Source organism: Ranitomeya imitator, chromosome 3 (genome assembly GCF_032444005.1).
Source record: "Ranitomeya imitator isolate aRanImi1 chromosome 3, aRanImi1.pri, whole genome shotgun sequence".
Classification (NCBI taxonomy): domain Eukaryota; kingdom Metazoa; phylum Chordata; class Amphibia; order Anura; family Dendrobatidae; genus Ranitomeya; species Ranitomeya imitator.
Genome location: NC_091284.1, coordinates 171,850,873 through 171,869,950, shown reverse-complemented (window position 1 = coordinate 171,869,950; position 19,078 = coordinate 171,850,873). Strand labels below are relative to the sequence as shown.

The following is a 19,078-nucleotide window of genomic DNA, read 5'->3' as shown; positions in this document are numbered from 1 at the left end:
CGTCACTATCCGGCGCGCAGGAGAAAGAAGAGACTTGGTGGTAAGTGCTCCTGTGCTGTGGAGCTGAAGACACCGAAGATTCAGCGTGGGGTGGGTTTATGGGGAGTATGTGGGGGGATTTATTAAGTGTGTGGGGGGATTTATTAAGTGTGTGGGGGGATTTATTCAGTGTGGGGGGGGATTTATTAAGTGTGGGGGGGGATTTATTAAGTGTGGGGGGGGATTTATTCAGTGTGGGGGGGGGGAATTATTCAGTGTGTGGGGGGATTTATTCAGTGTGTGGGGGGGATTTATTCAGTGTGTGGGGGGATTTATTCAGTGTGTGGGGGGGATTTATTCAGTGTGTGGGGGGATTTATTCAGTGTGTGGGGGGATTTATTCAGTGTGTGGGGGGGATTTATTCAGTGTGTACGTGGGGGGGGGGCTGGAATTTATTTAGCATGTGTGGGGCAGGGTGCATTTATTCTGTGTGGAAGGGGATGGATTTATTCTATCGGAAGGGCAGTGGATATATTCTGTGGGGGTGAGTGGGGAGATGGGGGTGGACACAGTAGCGAGGGGAAAAATGTGTGCTGACAGTACTGGGAGCAACGGTGATGGGATGTGTGAGAACAGTATGGGGAGTCGGGGGAATGTGTGAGGGGGGAATATGGAGAGAGCAAAGGGGTATGTTAGCAGGGGGGGATGTACAGGAGGAGGCTATTAGAAATGTGTGCAGACAGTATGGGGGGATGAAAGTGTGAGTGGACACAGAATAGATACTGAGTAGTGTGAGGGTAACAGCCAGGAGGAGACAGTATGCCAAGTAGGAGGAGTGTAATGAAGGGGCACAGTAGAGAGACTGGGCTCTCTATGAGGGACACCGTATGAGAAGGCAGCGTGAAGTATGGAAAAGAGAGAGAGGGTAGTGTGGATGGCATGTACCATAAGAGGGACAGTGAGGGTCATATTATGTGCTGGGAATAAAGTGAGGGGCAATTATTTACTCAGGGGCTAAGCCTAGGGCAGATATTGTTATTCCGGAGCATTATAATAACACTGCTATCTTTAAGGGTGTTGTGTCGGGATGTGCTGCAGAAGACAGGAGAAGATGGAAGTCTGCAGAAACGAGCTCTGCCGGTGGATGAGAAGAGTCATCATGGCATCTGGACAAGGTGAAGATCAAAAGAAAGAGGCGACTCCACAAACAACGTCATCTATCAGGTACCTGGATGTAAATGTGTTTTTTTTGTGATACTAATTCTCATTTTTATTTGTTAGGAACATTAAAGGGGATGTCCAAGGTTGTGATGAGTCTGCAGTCATACTATGTGACTGCAGACTTCTGAATTCTCACAGTGCACACTGCTATCATAATTCTCTGATGTTGGTGATTTACATACATGCGGTCACGTGCTGACTAGACATGTGTGGCCTCATTCAATGAAAATGAATTGACTGAGGCCAGACATGTCTAGTTAGAATGTGGCCAGAAGTATCCAAATCACATACTTGTGCTGTCATGACCGTCCACTCTGGCCACCGGCAAGGGAGAATTCTGAAAGTGTGCAGTGCTTGCGCTGTGAGAATTCAGAAGCCTGCAGTCACATAGAATGACTGCAGACTTTCATCTCAAACCTGGACGCACCATTTTGTGCCATTTTGGTTGGTGGTGTGCCTCGGGATTTTTTAAGTATAGAAAGTGTGCCGCGGCTCAAAAAAGGTTGAAAATCACTGGTGTAGAGGATAGCTTACCAGACACAGGACAATCTGGTTTAAGATCCAGCTGCTATTAGTTACTGTTGTCTCCACCTTGTTGCATTTATGTGTGGGAAGTGGCTGCCTGCCCAAGATGTTGCTCTCTCCTGGAAGTATGAGGTTCCATAGGATCTCCAATGTTTTGCGTTGTACACAAGGCATACTAACTAGACTAGTGAGCCAGCTGATCAGTCCACATTACATCCAGATTTTAATTGTCTGCCATACATCTCACAGCTAGATAACAAAAGCATGAGAGACAAATAGCTTGGCATCCTTACTGTATGAACAGTGCTTTGACTGACAGGGTCACTGGCTTAGAAGCAGAGATATTTCTTCATCTGCTATCCCGCATGCACTAACACTGTCAGTCACTGTGCTTCCTCAATGATTGCAGGAGGAGGTGTAGGTGATTGGTCTGCCACTCTGCACTTCTACCTGCAATCAATTAGTCTACAACAACATGATTGGAGTTACTGGGAGGAAAAAGCAGGGTGACGATCATTTACTTGCCATGTCCTCATCATAGCAAAAAGGATTTAACAGCAGATTGTGCTCTAATGTTTGACCTTCAAAATGTAAAACTGTACAGGGAACATTTACGAGGGCCGTTCATTAAAGATTTCCCCTGACCCACTTCCTGTGGACTGAGAGCAATGAAACTTGGCACAGTTATTCGTCCTTCTCTACATAGGTGCCATCTACAGACACACACTTATCCCATCTCTTTAAGCAACTGTAAACATCTCACTTGTAGAAGTCGACGGGTTGCTCCAAAAGCCACATTGTGACTTCGGAAATCAGAGTCTCATCATCTGGAAAAAGTTTGCCCTTCAAAAATACCATATTTTTCACTTTGCAAGACGCACTTTTTTCCCAAAATTGGGGGGGAAATGGGGGCACGTCTTAGAAAGCAAACATGCCTTACCGGGGTGGGGGTGGGGGGTGTCCGGGCGTCTCCGGGTGCCCGGCGGTTGCTGCGGGTGTCTCCGGTACCCAGCGGTGCTGCGTGGGTGTCCGGTGCATGTGCCGCCCCTGGCGGCAGCCATATTCCCGGAGATCAGCACACGTGAAACCCTGGAAGTGCCGCAAAATGTCTGCAGAGCCCCGGGCAGTGCCGGCACCCACACAGCACCGCTGGGCACCGGAGACACCCGCAGCAATGGCCAGCAGCCGCCGGGCACCTGGAGACACCAGGCAGCAGCACAAGAACCCTGCAGCAGTGCGCCACACATCGGAGCCCCACTCATCTCTGCCTGCGGCCTGGAGCATCACCCCACTCCTGCCTCCCCCAGCAGCGACCCGGCTTCACTGCAGCCCCACCCCCGGTAAGCAATAAGATGCAAGCATTATAAGAAGCACCACCAATTTATTAAAAAAAAAAATAATTTATTTTTCTCCTTAAAATTTGGGGTGTGTCTTATAAACCGGAGCTTCTTATCATCCGAAAAATACGGTAACTTCATTGTTGGAAAGAGGTGGAAGTCCGATGTTGCAAGATCAGGTGAATAAGGGGGATGTGGTAGAATTTAAAAGCCACAGGAGCATGCTTCCATTTGGGCAACAAGTGAGTTGTGAACAGGTGCATTGTCTTGCAGAAGGCGGACACCTTTGGTGAGCATGCCACATCTCTTGGTTTGGATGGCCTCCCACAATTTCCACAGCAGTAAAGCATAGTATGCCCCAGTGATCATGGTACCCTTTGTTAGGAAATCCATCAATACTACTCCGTGCTGGTCCCAAAACACTGTGAGCATGACCTTTCCTGCCGAGGGTTGGGCACATGCCTTCTTTGGAGGCAGCGAGTCATGATGCTTCCATTGCATCAACTGGAATTTAGTCTCAGGATCATATGATGGACCCAGCTTTTATTGTGTGATCAGTTTGTTGAAAAAGTCCTCCTGGATTACATGGCACATCGTCAATAGAGCCTGAGAGCATTCGACTCGTTCCTGCCTCTGGAAAGGTGTTAGCAGCCAGGGAACCCAGCGAGCAGATATCTTATGCATGTGAAGATGGTCTTGGATGATTTTTTTCCACGAACCCCGCACTAATCTTGACATTTTGGGCTAGGGGTGAATGGTTACGTGGAGATTTTCTAAAATGGCGACCTCCACTTGCTGGATGGTGTGTTCATCAATAGCAGAGTGAGGTCGCCCTGGAATTAGGGCTGTTTGCACCGAAGTCCGACCACATTTGAATTGACGATGCCTGTTATTGACTACATCATATGATGGGAAATCCTCACCATAAAATTCTTTCATCTCATCGAACATCTCCTTTGGTGTGCGGCCTCTCAAGTAAAGGAACTTGATGACTGCTCTGTATTCCACTCAAACCTCACATCACTTCAGCACCTATAAAATCAAGACTGCAACAGTTCTGAGTTGCAAATTGGCACGTAACCTATAGAGACTTATATCATTACACATGCAGTTTCAGCGTCCTGTGATAAATAGAAGTGGGTCAGGGGACATCTTTATTGAGCGTTCCTCGTACTCTTAAAGGGGTTATCCATCGATGCTAACTTTCACACCAGAAGGTGATGATGTTGCATCTGCCCATACTTGCTGAGACATGTGCGTGATCAGCAGGTGGCCGGTGGCAGCAAAAGCCATTTTCAGTTCTGCGTTATTAGGATCTGTTTATACTGGGATCGCGGTGCTGTTCTCTTGACTACTGTCTGTCAAAATAGTGTCTGCTGTGCCGCTTGACCCATTGGAAACCTGACGCATCTATATATCAATGGGGGTTCTGAAATAAGGGATCTGTTTAACCCCTTCACTACATGCGCCGTACTAGAACTGCGCATGTCGTGTCTCCCCCTTTGATGTGGGCTCCGGCGGTGAGCCCACACCAAAGTCGCGACATGTCAGCTGTTTTGTACAGCTGACATGTGCGCGCAATAGCGGCGGGTGAAATCGCGATTCACCCGCCGCTATTAACCTGTTAAATGCCGCTGTCAAACGCTGACAGTGGCATTTAACTACCGCTTCCGGCCACGCAGCCGGAAATGAGCGCATCGCCGATCCCCGTCACATGATCGGGGGTCGGCGATGTATCAGGACAGTAACCATAGAGGTCTTTGAGACCTCGAGGGGTAACTGATGCCGGCCTGCTGTGAGCGCCCCACTGTGGTCGGCGCTCATAGCAAGCCTGCATTTCAGCTACATAGCAGTCATCTGATGATCGCTGCTATGTAGCAGAGCCGATCGAATTGTGCCAGCTTCTAGCCTCCCATGGAGGCTATTGAAGCATGGCACAAGTTAAAAAAATGTTATTAAAAATATGAAAAAAAAAATAAAAAAAATATAAAAGTTTAAATCCACCCCCCTTTCGCCCCATCCTAAATAAAACAATTAAAAAAAAAAAAAATCAAACCTACACATATTTGGTATCGCTGCGTTCAGAATCGCCCGATCAATAAAAAATAAAAAAAAAGCATTAACCTCATTAACCTGATCGCTAAACAGCATAGCGAAAAAAAAATTCAAAACGCCAGAATTATGTTTTTTTGGTCGCCGCAACATTGCATTAAAATGCAATAACGGGCGATCAAAAGAACGCATCTGCACAAAAGTGGTATTATTAAAACGCAAAAAATAAGCTCTCACCCGACCCCAGATCACGAAAAATGGAGACGCTACGGGTATCGAAAGATGGCGCATTTGTTTGGTTTCCTTTTAGCAAAGTTTTGACTTTTTTTTCACCACTTAGATAAAAAATAACCAAGACATGTTTGGCATCTATGAACTTGTAATGACCTAGAGAATCATAATATCAGGTCAGTTTTAGCATTAGGTGAAGCTAGAAAAAAAGCCAAACAAAAAACAAGTGTGGGATTGCACTTTTTTGCAATTTCACCACACTTGGAATTTTTTTTCCCGTTTTCTAGTACAATACATGGTAAACCAATGGTGTCGTTCAAAAGTACAACTCGTCCTGCAAAAAATAAGCCCTCACATGACCATATTGACGGAAAAATAAAAAAAGTTATGGCTCTGGGAAGGAGGGGAGCGAAAAACGAAAATGCAAAAAGAAAAAGGGCTGCGTCTTGAAGGGGTTAATAAAGGTTTGGGAAGAACAGAACCCATGACGGCAGTATGAAGAGACATATTGAAAATCAAGCTATAACTAAACATGGCAGCTAGCTTGTCGAGGAGAGCAGACCACTATAGGTTGTGTTCACTGGTAGCATCTCCACCGTCGACCAGCTGCAGCAGAGACACCGCAGTGGCGTTTACCGCTGCGGACATCATGGCGACAAAGGAGCGGGGGAGCTTCAGGTTTCTCCCTTTGAATTTCAAAGAATGAAAGCCGTACCTGCAGTCGCAATATATATTGACAAGCCGCATATTTCAAACCTGCAGCTCCTGTCACTTTATGGTATGGATACATTTTCAGCATGTGCATGAGATTTCTTAAAATCTTATGCCTTTTGCTGGCACTGTAAAACGCAGCAGACTTTTCGCAAGCAAATGCACAGCATAACATAGCCTGAATATAACAGACATGGCTAATGCTAGAAATGTTTTGACTCATAGATTTAGGATATTGATGAGATGCAGCACAATTATGCACTGCTATAGAGATCTAAAAGTAGAAAATTGCCATTCACTCAGGATATTATCGCCTCGTTTCCTTCCTCCATCCAGTTCATTATTTTAAAATACATGGTGGGGCGAGTAGACAAGCTAACGAAATTTAGGACTCTCCCAGATGTACGATTGAGACTAAACCAGTGGAGGATTCATACCTGATTTATTGAAAGAAATGAAATATTTATATGGCTTTCAAGTGCAGTCAGTCATCGTATCCGGGAGCAGTGGCGTGTGCGCATAATCCCACATCCTCTGGAAGCTGCAGTTTACAGATTCACAAGGCTGTGCTGCTGGGTGGGCCCCGTGCCCACTATATATGCCACATCACAAGGGAACGTGAAATCCTCAGCTTATTCCAAATGAATTGAAAATGGCTATGGACAAAGGAAAACGTAAGTTTAATGTGTGGATTAGGTGCTATGTAAATCCAGTAACCTGTCTCGGTTCACAAAATGTCAGATTATCTAGAATATAGACATGCCAATAATTTCATGCTCCACCAGATGCCACTCACAAAGGATTGCAGGTAGGATAGAGTATCTCAATAATATAATGCCATAGTACTGGGCGGCACGGAGCACACATGGTGCCGAAATACACACGCTAGTGGATTGCGCTAACGCAATGTCTTTTTCGGGGTCGCATTTAACGTCCCCGCTAGCGCAGATCCCCGATCTGCGAGAGCGGGGAACGGACCTCGGGCGCAAAACACAAAACACCGGCACATCGCTAGCGCGTGCCGAAAATGGCACGCGCTAGCGATGCGCGTTCCCATTGCTGCCAATGAGCGCGCTAACGGACGCGTTGCACGACATTAATTTTGCCGTGCAACGCTGTCCGTTAGCGCGGTCCCATTAACGCAATGGGAACCTAGCCTTAGAGGGAAAGTATAATAGAAACATATGCACCACTTCTGCATTTATCACCCACTCCTGGTTTTGGCTTACAAATACTGATGTAAAATACTGACCAAATACTGCTAGCGTGACGGCAGCCTAATGCTACGTGCCCATGATCAGGAATAGCAGTGTTCTGGACACAGTGCATTTGCAGAGTCCAAAATCGCTGCGTTCTACATTAGAAGCATAGTGGATGGAATTTATATAAATCCCATGCCTATTGTGTTGCTACTTGACGCTCTGTAAGCTCACTGGCGGTGCAGGTTTACGAGCCGCAGCACGTCAATTATTTGCAGCGGAGAGCGGCGAATCCTATTATACTGACAAACAAGTGCGACAATTAGAGAGCAGCGTTTTGGACACAGTGAAGCTACGCTGCTATTCCTGATCGGGGGATGTAGCCTTAGGGTATGTTTCCACGTTCAGGAAACGCTGCATTTTTGACGCTGCGTTGAGTCGCAGAGTCAAACACGCAGCGTCCAGATGTTACAGCATAGTGGAGAGGATTTTATGAAATCCCGTCTCCACTATGCGTGGTAACACGCATCCGGCGGCCCTGCGATTCCGGACATGCGGCGCGTCTTTTTAGATCGCAGCATGTCCGTTTACATTGCGGCGACGCTGCGCTGCCGCAAGGTATAACACATGGCTCTATGTGTGGTGTGCAATGAACACATCCGGCATCATTGAGTCTCCAGATGCGGGCGGAGCGAGTTAGCCACTCCGTCAAAACCGCCGGCCATCCTGAACGTGGACACGTACCCTCAGGGGGTCTGTTTCCACACCAAAAGACTGGAGGACAGGACAGCAGCAAAACGCTGAATGACACAAATCTACACTTGTGTAATGCAAGGGCTTAGCGCCACAAGAAGAACCACTGCTCTCAGCAGCCTCATATCTGCCTATATCAGTCCATATCTCACCAGTCCGTACCTGAGCCGTGTTTCATGGATGTCTGTGGTTTAGAATAGTGGCAAACTGGTTGTGACAAACCAGGCCCATGAGTTCCCTAAGAATATGTGAGGTTTTTTTTATTAGTTTTTGGAGCAAATTGCAAGTTTAGAGGAGGATTCAGAAAGTTTCCACTCAGTTGCTGCACCATATACTCCAAAAACTCCGTGTGCACATATCCTAATGGTTTGAAGCAGGTACTCAAAATAACATGTGAAAAAACAAATCAATTAAAATGTTTGAAAGGCTCTACTTTTCATTTTTATTGTGAAGCAATTTTTACTCATATGTTCAGTCTTATGAGTGTTTTTTGCGGCTTTTGGTTTGCGACAAACGCGTGGTGGGGAAAACAAAATGCATGTCACTTCATTAACATAGTAACATAACATAGTTAGTAAGGCCGAAAAAAGACATTTGTCCATCCAGTTCAGCCTATATTCCATCATAATAAATCCCCAGATCTACGTCCTTCTACAGAACCTAATTGTATGATACAATATTGTTCTGCTCCAGGAAGACATCCAGGCCTCTCTTGAACCCCTCGACTGAGTTCGCCATCACCACCTCCTCAGGCAAGCAATTCCAGATTCTCACTGCCCTAACAGTAAAGAATCCTCTTCTATGTTGGTGGAAAAACCTTCTCTCCTCCAGAAGCGGCTCCTCATGGAATCTGCTCCAAACTAGGCACTGTCTACTCAAATGGCTGCCAAAAATGCTCCAGGAAAAAAACACTACAAGAATCAATGACCTCCCTGAAGGAGGAGAGTTTCCAGTAGAAAACTTATCTTCAATCACCTGAAAAAAAGCCCATGCACATATTAGGGTATGCGCACACAACGCTTTTCTCAGGTGGATTCCGCCTGAAAAGAAATGCGGCATAAAACGTAACACACAGCCACGTAAAGACGACACTGCTGTGCACGGTTTTTTGTTGCCTCTTTTAACTGCTTCACTGTTCAGAAGCCATGAAGCAGTTAGAAGAAGTAACGTTCATTGTTCAGTCGGCTCCATCTGGAAGCTACTGCTTCTACAGTATACTGAAAAGACGCTGGCGGCGGGGTGATGGCATAACGGCAAGGGACGCCGCCTCACATCACCGCGACTTCTTCCCGAAGCGGCTTTGCCTCAGAAGATCTATGAGGCCGCGCGGACGGAATTTCAGGCATCTCTCTCAGGCTGGAACGTTCCGTGACTGAAAAAGCGCTAAATATGTGTGAAAATATAAGGAACACGGGCACTGCAATGTAAAAACGACTCTCTAGTCATAGGTTTCAGCTTCTAACAGCTTCAGGTTTCCGAAGATGCAAAAAAATGGTTAAAAATCAGCGTCCTGGCCGTTGTACAGGCGGCTTCAGGAACACAACGCAAATTACACAAAAAAACCGTCACAAGGGGCGAAAAACTACGTGGGCATGTCCTGAAGCACCTTCCTGCCGTGTGTAAAAGGCGTCGTGGGAACATGCCCTAGATCAGAAGACCTTCCCATACTAGTGGGGCTATGCTCACAATGCATTGTACACGGCGGGACAGCAGCGCAGCACACAAGGGTTACATGTGCGACACGTGATGTTACTGCACAGCTGAGACATTAAAAATGAGGCTGCGAGAAGAGAGATGGAGCCGGGCTCCGCGCAACATTCTGCTCGCTCGCTCTAATCCGGCACTCAAGCAGTTAAAGCTGGGAAAACAAGTGCCAGCCACAGCAGCTGCACACCGGCCCGCCCACCGCTCCTTATCAGGTCAATCAATCGCGGGACTCGGAGCGCCGGCTGCGTCCGTCCGCAGAGGGCAGGGAGCCGAGACGTGCGTGCTCTCACCTCACACGGCAGCAGTCACTCACTGGCCGGCCTCACAGCTAGAAGCCGGGCCTGCCTGCCGGCCGGCCGGGAAGGAGGAAGCCGGGCCGTGCACAGGCAGCGGCTCTCATATCACTGGAGACCATTGTCGGTCAGGATGTGCAGCAGACCACATACTTCCGTGCCCATTACTTATGGCAAAGAGTTTCATCATTTATGACTGGCAAGGATTACTCCACCAGGGACATGTGCTGGGAAAATCCCGATCCGCAAACCTTAAAGGGGTTGTCCACTACTATGACAACCTTGTCTTAAAGTAAATGATTGGCCCCAGTAAAAAAAAATAAGGCCTATAGTCTCCTTCTGTACCTGCGCTGTTCCAGCGGTGTCGGCACTCGCGCTCCCAGGCTGTGATGCGGTGGAATGACACGTGATGACCGTCACCCAATCAACGCTGGCGTCACTGTCTCCGCCTTCGGACAAACTGAGAGGAAGTCCTGACTGCAGCTGATCCCTGACTTCCTCTTCATGTTCAGTTTGTCGGAAGGCGGGGACAGTGACGCCAGCGCTGATTGGGTGACGGCCATCACGTGTCACAACACCGCATCACAGCCCCGGGACAGCAAACAAAAGCAGGAACTGAGCCGACACAGGAGGGATTACAGGCTTTATTGTTTTATCAGGGCCGAACACTCAGCTTAAGAAGAGGTTGTCCTAGTAGTGGAGACCCCTTTAAACTGCATTTAAGGTACCTTCACATTAAGCGACGCTGCAGCGATACCGACAACGATCCGGATCGCTGCAGCGTCGCTGTTTGGTCGCTGGAGAGCTGTCACACAGACCGCTCTCCAGCGACCAACGATGCCGGTAACCAGGGTAAACATCGGGTAACTAAGCGCAGGGCCGCGCTTAGTAACCCGATGTTTACCCTGGTTACCATCCTAAAAGTAAAAAAAAACAAACAGTACATACTTACCTACAGCCGTCTGTCCTCCAGCGCTGTGCTCTGCACTCCTCCTGTACTGGCTGTGAGCACAGCGGCCGGAAAGCAGAGCGGTGACGTCACCGCTCTGCTTTCCGGCTGACCGACGCTCACAGCCAGTACAGGAGGAGTGCAGAGCACAGCGCTGGAGGACAGACGGCTGTAGGTAAGTATGTACTGTTTTTTTTTTTTTACTTTTAGGATGGTAACCAGGGTAAACATCGGGTTACTAAGTGCGGCCCTGCGCTTAGTTACCCGATGTTTACCCTGGTTACCAGTGAAGACATCGCTGGATCGGTGTCACACACGCCGATCCAGCGATGTCTCCAGGGAGTCCAGCGACGAAATAAAGTTCTGGACTTTATTCAGCGACCAACGATCTCCCAGCAGGGGCCTGATCGTTGGTCGCTGTCACACATAACGATTTCATTAACGATATCGTTGCTACGTCACAAAAAGCAACGATATCGTTAACAATATCATTATGTGTGAAGGTACCTTTACACTGAAAGATAATAGTGAGCAAGGCTTCTTAACAAGGCTCCTCTCACCAAAATCAGTGCAAACAAGCCGCCGATCATCGATGAATGAGCAAAACGCTCACTCACTCATGGGGTGAAATGATTTTTAAGGAGGCTTAAAAATGATTGTTCTCAGCAGCACATCATCCTGTGTAAACAGGCCTTGTGCTGCCGAGAGTAATGGCAGCCTGTGCACGGATCTCTTACCGCTAGCGCTGGCTGCCCTTGTGCACAGCCTATTAATTGACCACTAACCGGTACATAGTTACCAACAGTCTGTTGTTTAGTACCACCAGTCAGTTCTGCAAAATGGACCCGAAATATTAGTGCTCATTTTATCGCTCTGTTTTGGTATCGTCCTGTCTAAATAGACCGTTACTTTTTTTTTTAGCATTTTGGAAAAGCTCGTTCCTGCTGTATTGTGTGGGGGCACATACATTCCCTAATTACGTCTGTTCTTGCCCTGGTCCACAAAGCTGGAGCTCCGGCCACGTGCACCACTCGGTCACCAATTATTTCTAGGATTCCGCACGAGTCAGTATCAACCTTCAACATTTCTGATTATGCAAAGAAAATGCTATATTGAACTGGGACCAGCAGCCCTCTGTAATCCTAGCGTTTGGCGCATGGGAACGCAGTACGTCATCGGTCGCGCTGATTTATCTTGATCCTATTTTATACAGCGGGGATGTAGTGTGTGAGGAGAGCGCCTGGCTGCGGCTCTAGGGTTAAGCCCGCATTGTCAGAGGGAGTTTGAGCACATTACCCTGCGATACACTGCAGGCCTCTCTGGCAGAGAGAAGGGTTGTAGGACAGATGAACAATCACGCAGAATATTCAGCATTCTAGCCGAGTAGATGCCGCGTAACAGGCTATGATTGAACGGAAATAGTCTGCCATCTGTCCTGAAAGAGGCGTTTTCGTAGCTTGTTGTTGCAAAGCTGTTCCCAGCCGGGGGAATGCGCGTTGTTAAAAGCCTGGATGAGTTCCGAGACGTGTGCGGGAAAAGGCTGAGATCCCACAATAAGGGCTGTGGAGATTCGCTATCAGCACTCAGAGTTTTTAACTCTACAGGACTAGGCGGAATGAATGGCGGTACCACTGTACAATGGGAAACATTAATACCAGACACTGCCTGCATTGTAATGTCCAAAGCAACTGAAAACATGAAGAGAAATGTAATGGGTAGAGGGGGATTTCATGCTGCCGTATAGTTTCTGGTATCAAAAGAAGCAGTAGCTGATCGTATTCGTGAAGCTTCTGTTCCAGTATCCTCAAGTTCCAAAATCCTATTGCCTCTTTGGCTCTGGCATGTGACTATCTGATAAGAACCTCCGGGCTTTATAACCTAGAGGAAAGCCGCACCACTGCGATAGGTCAGCGATGGGAGGGCGGCCTGGCACCGAATCAAGACTTCCATAAAGCGGACATTTCAGATTCTAAAATAGATGTTGAGAATTCGGCGAGCAGAACACTTCATTCAACCTCCAGGATGTGTGGATTGTATTACACTAGGAAACCCTTGGAGTGCTGCTGATCTTGGGTGGTAGTGGTGGTGGGGGATATTATGCATACATCGGGGGTATTAGGTAGCTGGCTGCTACCACGGTGGGGGCAATGAAGCATCTGAAAAAATTAGTATCAGCTTCCGCTCAACCTAGGCCATGTCGAAGAGTAAACATTTAAGCATAGGAGCGCTGACGCAAACAGAGGAGCTGTAGGAACTGGGGGACTGTAATGGTGTGTCCTTTGGGAACCAGTAGGCAATTTGATTCCACTCTCTTATATGAATGATACAAACCAGCTTCTGACAGTCATTGGCCCCTATGAACTGGCTCTCATTAAGGCTAAATTAAGTTGTTCGGCTTCCAATGCAAACAAAACTCTGCTCACCCGGCAGCTGAAGTTAAACCTTCAAATTTGTGCAGCCTTTGACTAACTGCAGATGCTGGGGGGTTATTAAACTGCATTAGGAATGTGATTTTACTCTAAATGTGGTGTTCGTATAAAGAGTTACCGAATAGACAGTCATCTGGAATCCAAAACTGCTCATCACTACAAAAGATATGTGATGCTGCCCAAATATGGAGGATGTAGGGTTAGACGAGTACATAAAATTTTGAATATATTTAGAGAACTTGAGTTTGGATGGTAGCCTTCTCAGGAGACGTCTATGGCTTTTCTGGTACTCTATATTGCTTGGCCTATACTTAGAATAGTTCACCAATCTCAGACTGGTGAAAGTGTGACACCTGGCCCCCCCATTGATCAGCCATTCTCCATGCTGGCGGTGGTTGAGTGAGCTCTGCTGAGGATCTAAACTGCTCAGCTCCATCAACCGTATAGTGGTCGCGGCCAAGTACTGCACATCTGCCCTGTCTGTTGAATAGGGGGTGGATCTGCAGCCACTATACTGGTGCCAGAGCTGTGGTAGTCTGTTCTGCAACCAATCACTTTCATCCAGCACTGAAAACAGCTGATCGGTGAGGGTGCTGGGTGTTGCACCCCCACCGATCTGATTCGATTACCTACCCTAAAGGTACTGTCACACTAGACGATATCGCTAGCGATCCGTGACGTTGCAGCGTCCTCGCTAGCGATATCGTCCAGTGTGACAGGCAGCAGCGATCAGGCCCCTGCTGGGAGATCGCTGGTCGGGGAAGAAAGTCCAGAACTTTATTTCGTCGCTGGACTCCCCGTAGACATCGCTGAAGCGTGTGTGACACCGATTCAGCGATGTCTTCACTGGTAACCAGGGTAAACATCGGGTAACTAAGCGCAGGGCCGCGCTTAGTAACCCGATGTTTACCCTGGTTACCAGCGTAAAAAAACAAACAGTACATACTTACATTCAGCTGTCTGTCCCTTGCCGTCTGGTTCCTGCACTGACTGCTGGCCGTAAAGTGAAAGCAGAGCACAGCCACAGCGGTGAGTCACCGCTGTGTGACTCACCGCTGTGCTGTGCTTTCACTTTCACTTTACGGCCAGCAGTCAGTGCAGGTACCAGACGGCAAGGGACAGACAGCTGAATGTAAGTATGTACTGTTTGTTTTTTTACGCTGGTAACCAGGGTAAACATCGGGTTACTAAGCGCGGCCCTGCGCTTAGTTACCCGATGTTTACCCTGGTTACGGGGACCTCGGGATTGTTGGTCGCTGGAGAGCTGTCTGTGTGACAGCTCTCCAGCGACCAAACAGCGACGCTGCAGCGATCCGGATCGTTGTCGGTATCGCTGCAGCGTCGCTAAGTGTGACGGTACCTTAACCCCTCGGCTCTGGGGTGTCCACTCTCCCTCCAGCTCTCTCCTTCTCACAGGTGGACTACCGCTTGTTTTCACACTGTGGTGAAGCTTTTGGGCCCAGGCATAAGAAGTCGTCGAGGTAATGGATAATATGTGCCACCTTACAAACGTCCATGACAACACATTCGAGGATGCAATAGGCCATCAGCCCCTTCAAGGTAATTATATCATTAGCTATGAAACTGACAATCTTTTGCTGATCCTCAGAGGCGAGTGTAGGTTCCCGGATGGCACAATCAGTAAGATTGGTTGCTCTTTTATTGGGCTTGCTTCCCGATTTCCGTATGCTTACAAGATTTTTATGGTGCAGGGATAGTAATAATGTATGGTAACACACCTACAAGTCACTAGATAAAAGGGGCAAGTAGCCTGTTGTAATGTGTTTTGTCTTTTTTCAACTAATTACACATTGATCTATATGCCACAATTCATCCCCTCTACAAAGCTACGACTGTAATGTTAGCAGCTGTAAAAAGACAATTCTAGCTGTGTGCTACTAACAACAGACTACACATTGCACTTGACAATATAGTAGCTTGTCATGAATAGTGGGGTAACCCTGCAGTCATGGAGTGGTACAGCACCATGGTATTAAATGTGCTAGTCTTTGTCGGCTATGCAGCACGTATTATACAGAAGGTCACTGTGTATTTCAGAATACAATGAAAGGTAAGAAGACGTGTGAGGAGGCGGCAGCTTGCAGGGTGCCCTGTGTGCCGAAGAGAAGCGATGGCAGCTGTACATAGAAGCACTGCTCCTCTGCCTGGGTGGTCTGACCAGCCTCCTCCTGCCCACGGCCACGATGCCAGTGTCTAGTTGTGACTGTACAGTATGGCCCATTACATTGGGTGCGCTCTTATCGGGCACTGCAGGTGTTAATACAAGACGTCTGCTACTTTACTTATCCCAGGCTCTAATCCCCAGCACAACAAGCAGGAGGAAGCTGACCAGCTATTTCCATTCTCTTCACAGGAAATACATAATGGGTTAAATCAAGGCTAGTCAGCCTCTGCGACAACAATAACTCGTCAGGTCAGTCATACAAAGAGGCGAAGGATCACACCTATATTAAGCTGAAGAACAGACACTCATATTTTCTCATTTTGGTATCTAGGCAAAACCTGGACAGTTAGGCTATGTTCACATTGGGGATCTCGCCAGAAAATATAATTCAGAATGTATGTGGAAAAAGCCAGACACCATGACGGAAAGCTAACAGACCCCAATGGAGTGAGTGGGTTACATTGGGTGAACCCAGCCTTACCCCAGTCATAGGATTCGGCCACGTTGCCAGTGTCACTTTATTGGCGTTGGTCATTCTACTCTATTGTGCGCCTATGGAAATGACTACATGTAATGGCTTACAGCGTGTATTGGAAGTAATGCTAAATTACCTTACCCCGGGGCTCATTGATTAAAGTTACGGAAATGGGCTTTGATTAATGAATATTCACATCCAAAGTCCAAGAGATAAAACGACAGTCAATGTGTAATCGGTGGGTGTCCAAACCCTGCAACACCCAGTAATCATTGTGAGCCCTCGCGGGCAGGATCCTCATTCCTCCTGTACCAGTTATGACTTGTATTGTTTAAGATTATTGTACTTGTTTTCATTATGTATACCCCTCCTCACATGTAAAGCGCCATGGAATAAATGGCGCTATAACAATAAATAATAATAATAATAATCATGATAAACGAAAGCGGATCAGTGCTCTTCAGAGTGCCATAACCCCCTTATGTATCCAGGCACAGTGGCGCATCAGCATAGCTTAGACCAGGGGTCCCCAACTTGTATCTCCAGAGCCACATGTGGCTCGCGGGCCTGTGATGTGTAGTTGTCTGCCAACTTGCATTAGCACCGAATGTAGCTAACAGCTACTAAGAGTAAATCTCTAGATGGTGACTTTTTTGTGTAATCCTACACAGAAGAGCAGATCTGAACTGGGGCAAGATAAGAAACCTTGGAGTTTGGCATACTGCCTTGGTGTGATTTCAGTGGAAAAGCTATTATACCAGTAATAGGGGTCTCTGGTGTCACTACTGTGAGTGGGGCAGGAGCTGGGTGTGGCTCACAACCCTCTTTTATAGCTGAATGCGCTCTCAAGGTCAGAAAGGTTGGGGACCTCTGGCTTAGACCATGTGGTCAGTTCTGATTGCTAGGTGTATGACAGGTTATGCTATAGGTCTGGCTAGGAAAAAGCAATCATGTTTTACAGTCTATACTTCTCAGTAAGCAGTGATCAACCATTACCATTCCACCACGGTCTTCCGGTACTGCTGCCCGTGTTCACCTCGTTTTGTCTGATTGTTTCATCTTCCGGCGGTGGGCATCACTTGATCACTTTGGCCAATGATTGGTTGTGTGATGCCCTCAGATAGAAAAGGAAGCAAAAGAAATTGGTCAGGGACACAAAGACTGGTACTGAAGAATGTGGGTCCGAAAGGTGAATATATGATGTTTTATTTTCAGACAACCAAGGGCCTGTTTTTTAAGCTAAAAGTGGTGGACAACCCTTTTAAAATTGAGATTTCTCTGAAACGAAATGCAGAAAATATTTTGATTTTACTTAGATTATGCATTTGAGTATTTGTCAATGTATGTCTTTAATTATAACGCCCAAACTACAAAGATTTCTAGAACCCTCATAAGGCCAAGTCTTGCCCAACACAGTCAATAACCTGCAAACTTTGATCTACAGTAAAACATACGATAAGATGCGAGTCTGGCCAGGAGAGCCTATAGGCCTGTCTAATGATCGCAGAGCTCACAGCAAACTTTTTCTATCTTCTCACTGTGGCTTGGAGAGGAATCCCCACACCCCCTTTATTATCGACGGATTAATGTCTGTAAATGTTCCCAGTTCTTACGCGTCTGCGCCATTTTCAAGAGCGTGTTGGAGAAAGGGGGTGGAGGGATTTCAGCTGCTGGAGACAGCTCAGAGAAGAATTATATGCAGTGGGGGGCAGGTCTGGCAGTAATGTGCATTTCAGGTAATTATGCAAGCAATTCAGGCCTGGAGCAAAGTCTCTAAAGAGTTGCATTAACTAGGTTTAACGCTTTCTCTCCTTGGCTGCATTATCCATCCATTGCTAGAGATTTCCACTCTTTCAAGAGGAGACAAAGGGAAAGGAGACAGCAGTAATGATGTGATTTTAATGATATATAGAGGTATGCGCTGTACATGCAGCAACTGGGTATGTCAGTCTGTTGCAACAGTGACAGAAAACAGCAGTGCCGATACATCAGTCTCATTGACATATAATTACACGGCGTAAGAGGGATGCAGAGATGTAATATACCGTACATGGTGTGTGGATGCCTGCAATACATGAATCACCAGACGGAGGATGAATTGGGGGAATATAAATCAGGGGTGCGGGCAAACAAGGAATTTACATTCTACTAAAAGACATGGAAATATCTAATAATTTTATGGGTGCAAAGATTTGAATTACATCTGTGTGAACATCTGCACATAAAGCACAGGCATAACGACTGACATATTACTGTTACATCCAGACTATATGTGATCCACAAAACCTTGACTCATCTATAATGTGATCCAATTTACACAGCACTGGACGGATATTAATTGGATGGTCTGTAAATAATTGTAATTGTCCAGTGCCTGCAGGGGTGAGATGAGAAGTGCTGTAGCTTTCAAAGCAGTGGCATGTTCACAACACTAAATTGCCGAAATTTGGACTACATACTACAATAATTTTATTTATGCATTTTAAGGCTAATATTCCTCAGCTGAAAATGTAATGAAGCATTCCAGCAATGTTTGTAATTTTTTTAATTTAGTGCATCATATGCTATAATTGAAGAATAATGCAGAGCCTCTTGTGTCTGCTTTGTGTATACCTGTCTTAGTTGAAGAATCATATCAGGGTTGTCTGCCTTCTTGATTCCTTCTTTCGTCCTCTGGTATTGTTCTCTCTAAGGTAGACTACAAATCGCAGGTTGCCAGTCTCATCACATTCCTCTTACTATCAGTGACTGAAGTAAAGATGAAAAAAGATTAGTGACAGAGGTGCTGTGCTCTGCTGTATACTACAGAGAAGCAGTGTATCCTGTGTGATGTCTACAGCAGAGGATCCGAGTATCCTATGTTATGTATATGGCAGAGTCTCAATGTCTCCTATGTGATGTATACAGCAGTCTGTGCATCCTACGGGATGTACACAGTAGTCTCAGTGTATCTCATGTGATGTATAGAGCAGAGGCAGTGTATCCTATGTCATGTATACAGCAGAGCTTCAGTGTATCCTATATATGATGGA

At 46.8% G+C, this 19,078-nt stretch overlaps 1 protein-coding gene and 1 long non-coding RNA gene across 5 annotated transcripts in view; one reads left to right on the top strand and one right to left on the bottom strand.

The window, feature by feature from the left end:
- The window catches only part of BCOR (BCL6 corepressor), a 199,204-nt gene that overhangs the window by 78,098 nt on the left and 102,028 nt on the right, over window positions 1-19,078 (bottom strand). Inside the window, exons 5-7 of one of the 3 annotated variants that reach the window (XM_069761606.1) lie at window positions 18,660-18,794; window positions 17,043-17,161; window positions 6,494-6,712 (exon numbers count right to left, since the gene is read on the bottom strand). The gene's annotated coding sequence lies outside the window, so the exon portion shown is untranslated. The other 2 variants (XM_069761608.1, XM_069761609.1) reach the window with 2 other exon arrangements.
- LOC138673049 (uncharacterized) overlaps window positions 21-19,078 on the top strand; it is a 132,053-nt gene continuing 112,995 nt past the window's right edge. For both annotated transcript variants that reach the window (XR_011319806.1, XR_011319805.1), the window contains exons 1-2: window positions 21-90; window positions 1,053-1,203. This is a non-coding gene — a long non-coding RNA (uncharacterized lncRNA). The remainder of the gene's footprint in view (window positions 91-1,052; window positions 1,204-19,078) is intronic.